The 6000-nt window shown below is 50.5% G+C and overlaps 1 pseudogene across 1 annotated transcript; it reads right to left on the minus strand.

Moving 5' to 3' along the window:
• Window positions 1-544: 544 nt before the first annotated feature.
• On the minus strand, window positions 545-5623 carry LOC146756904 (uncharacterized; annotated as a pseudogene). Its single transcript, XR_014937163.1, has 2 exons — window positions 4205-5623; window positions 545-3606 (listed from the first exon to the last, which is right to left on the minus strand). The product of XR_014937163.1 is annotated as an uncharacterized LOC146756904 (transcript).
• Between the last annotated feature and the right edge of the window lie 377 nt (window positions 5624-6000).

Consider the following 6000-nt stretch of genomic DNA (forward strand, 5'->3'; position numbering starts at 1 on the left):
GCTGGGCAGTAAGAAACCGGATGAGGTTTAGCAAAAGCAAGTGTAGAGTCTTGCACCTAGGGAGGAATAATTACATGCACCGGTACAGGCTGGCGGAAGACCTGCTGGAGAGGAGCTCTGCTGAGAGGGACCTGGGCGTCCTGGTGGACAACAGATTGGCCATGAGCCAGTAGTGTGCCCTTGTAGCCAAGAAGGCCAATGACATCCTGGGGTGCATTAAAAAGAGCGTGTCCAGCAGGTCGAAGGAGGTGATCCTCCCCCTCTACTCTGCCCTATTAATGCCTCATCTGGAATATTGTGTCCAGTGCTGGGCTCCCCAGTACAAAAAAGACAGGGATCTCTTGGAGAGAGTCCAGCGGAGGGCCACGAAGATGGTGAAGGGCCTGGAGCATCTCCCCTATTAAGAAAGGAAATGCCTTGTCCAGAAGCAAGCAGTGGGCTGGAGAGGGCACCAAAACGAAACCCTGCTTGCACCTTTCCCTCTCCTCATTCCACATGCTGACATTTATTTTAAGAGCAAAAACAAGACTACAGTGAAGAAAGCTCCAGAACAACTCAGCTACTTTATTCACCCCCTTCTCTTTCCACTACAGAAGATTCTCAGAAAACCTCCAAGAGCCACCTTACTGCTCTGCTGACCCTTCTCTGGGATGCATCAGTGCGCTCAGAAATGACTGAGAGCAACACATGCACACAGACACACAGCAGATCCCTACACAACCACTTCTCCACTAGGAAACAGCATCAAAAAGCAGCTGGTGGGAAGAGTAGAAGTGGAAAGCGGGCATGGTGAGAGAAGTGCTTTGGGCAGCAAGGAAAGGCCATCTGAAGCTCCTGGGTTAAGTCCCTTCTGCAGAGGGTGTCGGTGATGCCGTCTCCTTTGCAAACTCTTCCTGCATGGAGAGAAGCATTGGTCTCCCTCATCCCTGGGCTCTCCAGCATTTTGAGGGTCTCTCCTGCTGGGGGTTTTCCCATGAGAAATGAGGCACCAGCCCTGAGAGAAACTCTTCCTGCAGGAGATGCAGTCCTAGTAGCTACCTGTCCTGTGGACTGCAATGTTTAATGAGGACTGAGCTTTGCATGAAGTTCTTCTGGGAGTGTGAGGAGCTCTCTGCTAGGCACAAAGCCCTTCTCACACTCAAGGCTTCCTGCCATTTCAGCTCACTGGTGCAGACATTCTGGTAACACAGCAGATGGGATTCTCTGAGGGAGAGAAAAGACAAGTTCCCAGGCATCTCCCTGCATGCAGGCCTGGCCAAAATGTTCTAAAATGTCCGACAGAAGCTATGGTCTCTCTCCTGTGTGCATATGCTGGTGCAGCTTCAATTCAGAACTCCCTTTGAAGCTCTTACCACACTCAGGACACTCACAGGGTCTCTTTTTCCTGATGGATGCTCTGATGCAGTGTCAGCTCAGAACACCTTTTAAAGCTCTTCCCACACTCAGGACACTTATAGGGTCGCTCTCCTGTGTGCATGCACTGGTGCATCTTCAATTCAGAACGCCTTTTGAAGCTCTTCTCACACTCAGAGCACTTATATGGTCTCTCTCCTGTGTGGACACGCTGGTGCACCTTCAGTTCAGAGCTGCTTTTGAAGCTCTTCCCACACTCAGGACACTTATAGGGTTTCTCTCCTGTATGGATGCGCTGGTGGTGCTTCAAATCAGAACTGCTTATGAAGCTCTTCTCACACTCAGAGCACTTATATGGTCTCTCTCCTGTGTGGACACGCTGGTGCATCTTCAATTCAGAACGCCTTTTGAAGCTCTTCCCACACTCAGGACATTTATATGGTCTCTCTCCTGTGTGGATGCGCTGGTGGAGCTTCAAATCAGAACTGCTTATGAAGCTCTTCCCACAATCAGAGCACTTGCAGGGTCTCTCTCCTGTGTGGATGCTCTGGTGGCGCTTCAAATTAGAACTGTTTATGAAGCTCTTCTCACACTCAGAGCACTTATATGGTCTCTCTCCTGTATGGATGCGCTGGTGGAGCTTCAAATCAGAACTGCTTATGAAGCTCTTCTCACACTCAGAGCACTTATATGGTCTCTCTCCTGTGTGGACACGCTGGTGCATCTTCAATTCAGAACGCCTTTTGAAGCTCTTCCCACACTCAGGACATTTATATGGTCTCTCTCCTGTGTGGATGCGCTGGTGGAGCTTCAAATCAGAACTGCTTATGAAGCTCTTCCCACAATCAGAGCACTTGCAGGGTCTCTCTCCTGTGTGGATGCTCTGGTGGCGCTTCAAATTAGAACTGTTTATGAAGCTCTTCTCACACTCAGAGCACTTATATGGTCTCTCTCCTGTATGGATGCGCTGGTGGAGCTTCAAATCAGAACTGCTTATGAAGCTCTTCTCACACTCAGAGCACTTATATGGTCTCTCTCCTGTGTGGACACGCTGGTGCATCTTCAGTTCAGAGCTGCTTATGAAGCTCTTCTCACACTCAGAGCACTTGCAGGGTCTCTCTCCTGTATGGATGCTCTGGTGGTGCTTCAAATTAGAACTGTTTATGAAGCTCTTCTCACACTCAGAGCACTTATATGGTCTCTCTCCTGTGTGGACACGCTGGTGGATGGTGAGGTGGGTTCTCCCTTTGAAGCTCTTCCCACACTCAGTGCACTTGCAGGGTCTCTCTCCTGTGTGAATGCGATGGTGGATGGTGAGGCTGGAACTGTTTTTGAAGCTCTTCCCACACTCAAGGCACTTATACGGTCGCTCTCCTGTGTGGACACGTTGGTGTATTTTGAGTTTAGAACTATCCTTAAAGCTCTTCCCACACACAAGGCACTTATACGGTCGCTCTCCTGTGTGGACACGTTGGTGTATTTTGAGTTTAGAACTACCTTTCAAGCTCTTCCCACGCTCAAGGCACTTGTACAGTCTCCCTCTTCTGTGGATACACTGGTGGGAAGTGAGGCTCCCACTGTCCGTAAAAGTCTTTCCACAGTCAGAGCACTCAGAGGCTCTCTCTCCTGTGTACATGCACTGCTGGCCAGTGGGGTGGAGTCTCCATTTCATGCTCTCTGCAGAATCACAGAACTCGTAATGCCTCTTTGCTGAGTGCGTGCACTGGTGGCTAGTGATGCTGGAATCCAGTTTAAAGCTTTTCTCACACTCAGTGCATGGATTCTGCTTTTTCATCTGGCACACATCCTTGCTCCTGGTTTCCTCAGGCTGCTTTGGACCTATGTTGGAGTCCACTGGGTTCCTCAGTGTCATTCCCAGATGCTTTCCCAGGGGCTTCTTGATGTGCTCACCCTGACCTTGCTGCAGGACTTCCTGGACATCCCTTCTGATTTCTTCCACAGAGATGTGATTCTGCTGCATTTCCGCTACACAATTTCTCTGCGGAACCTCCTTTGTATTTTTGATCCCATCAGCTGCTGGATGACAGAGGAAATGCAGCAATAGCACACGGTGCCCAAAATAAAACACAGGCAGAGAAGGCTCTTACAGCCCCAACATTCCCCTTCCCTCCACCACCTCACCTGGGCTGAGGTCTCCTGGCATGGTCTCAGGGCTACGCACATGTGGGATCCAGGGGTCTTCCCCTCGTTCAAGCAGGGAGATCAGCATGGGCTTGGGGGCTGGAAGTGGAGCTTCAGGGAGAGAAACAGGGAACAAGAGAGCATTTCCCTCATGCTGGCACAGTGCCTGTTCAACAGTTCCACTCTGTGCCCCTCTCCAAGGAGAAACCACCATTTAGGTCTAAATGACACTGTGCCTACAGCTTCCCTTGGAGCAAAGAATGTTTTGACATCTCTGAACATTGTGAAGGGATATTTTTTCTTTCAAATTAACTTTACAACAGCTTATTTGTTTTCTTACAGTCTACCAGTGGTCAAGGCATCAAAATGTTGATGGCAATTGCATGGAAAATCCTCAATTCCATAGCAGTAACCAGGGATTCATCTGTGAGCTGGAGCTGGTGGCACCAAGCAACACACAACACAAGGGCTGGTTTTCTCCCTCCTGGCTGATGCCTGCTTGCCAGCACTGACTCTGTGGCTTTGATCAGAGTGCCGTGCATACTAATCCCTACTGAAACTCATGCTTTTCAGTATCTCCTTTCTTGCTGGCACTGTGGTGTGAGTCAATATGTAGCTGCATGGTGTTTATTCAAGGCCCGGCTTGCAGAGGCTCATTCTGCACAGCCAAAGGTGCCCTAACGAGGAGGAAAGGCAAACAAGCTCTCACCCAGCGAGGCCACACACTGGTATGTCTCCAACATCACATCCCGGTAGAGCTCTCGTTGCACAGGGTCCAGCAGCGCCCACTCCTCCCTGCTGAAATACACGGCCACCTCCTCAAAGCTCACGGGCTCCTGCAAGCAAAGAGGCTCCTTGCTGGGAACAGCCAAGGCCCAGGCAAGCAGCTCGCACAGGACAGAACCTCACACCCCAGCTGCTTTTCTGTCCCCAGCACACACACGCTGGCTGAGGGCACCTCCCTCTACCCCTGCATTCACATCCCTGGCCCCTTGGCCTCTCCTGCCTGCTTCCCCAACCCCTACCTCAACTGGATGTGCTGCGGCCATTTGCTGCTCTCCTGCAGGCTGGGATGATCACGGCTGGAAGGCAGAAGTTGAACTGGAGCCTGCAGAGAGAAGAGAAATGGCAGGGGAGCTGTGAGGGAATGCAGCAGTCCCAGTTCCAGCTCAGCCCTTCTGCAGGGCACTGCCCAGCCTTGCAGAGGAAGACAATGAGCTGCAGCACAGGAAACAGTCTGGCTCAAAGAGATGAACCGTCACAAAGCTGTCTCAGACTGGGAGGCTGAAACAACTGGTAGCTGACACTTAGTTCAACAGCTGAGACTGAGAGGGGACTTAAGACAAAGCACGGCAAGGAGGCAGTCATCTTACCCCAAAAGAGGGAGCAGCCCAAGTGCCCCTCCAGCTCTGCTGCACAGCAGCGGGCTGCACCACAGGACCTGCCCTCGAGCAGGGCTGTTTCTGCAGCTCACACCTGCACAGAGATCCCTTGCAGCTTGACATCAAGACTCCTTCTCAATACAGATCTTCTGTAAGACACCCGTGGTTACTTTGGAGCTTTCATGTACTCTCTAAGGTTCTGTCTTAGAGGGACTGTGCACGTATGATTCCTTCCACACAAAGCCTTGACCAAGCTTGGGACTAGGAGAGGATCCAGCCACATCCTAGCTCCTTACCTCTGTGGTCTGAAGACATGAGAAAAAAAGGGGAACTACTCTGAGCCTCGTGACTCAATGGGAGGGCCTCCTGTAGGTGTGTGCGTAACCCTACCCTCCATGCAGTAAATAACCAAGTGTATCCAGCCACCTCCGATCCTGCTGTGTCACTGTTAAATCACTACAGCATATCCCTATTATATCAACAAATATAGTCCTGCTTCTCCCTTAGGAGTGTATGCTGTGTTTGGATCCACTTGTGACCAATGGGCAAAGTCTGCAGGATGGCAAGAAGGGAAACAAACCGATGACAAGAGACATGAAGCGCATCCCAAATTCTTCTGTGAATGTTCTCGTGGCTACTGCTGTAGTTGAGCAGAAAGCAGAGGTCACTGGGGGCAGTAATAGGATGCAAAATGGGAAAGGTGTTATCAGCATCGTGTCGGGTTTGAAAGTGACATATGAAGCAAAGGAGAACTGCACCAGTCCTTCCAGAATCAAAAGCGACTGATATTCCACAATATTTCTGCTGCACTACATGGTGCAAGTTGTGCAGGTAATGCTTATTCACACAATAAACGAAGACCTCCCCGAGTCGCCTACAATCCTTTAGGCCACACATCCTCCACCTGTAGGGTTAAGCTCCAAACAGATGCAAAACTGCACCCATAGCACTAATTAAAGGCACTGCCTCTACACAGTTAAGGCAAACAGAGGCAGCAGAATGACGGCTTATTGCCTGCCCTAACAGAAATACTGTTAGAAAATGGTATGGCCATCCAACCATCCAGCAGGAGGTGCAGAAAAGCACCTGGTTCATGGAAGAACACCGTGAATGCAGCCCCCAA

The sequence above is a fragment of the Coturnix japonica genome, chromosome 25 (genome assembly GCF_054131305.1).
Source record: "Coturnix japonica strain WE chromosome 25, WE-NBRP24, whole genome shotgun sequence".
Lineage (NCBI taxonomy): Eukaryota > Metazoa > Chordata > Aves > Galliformes > Phasianidae > Coturnix > Coturnix japonica.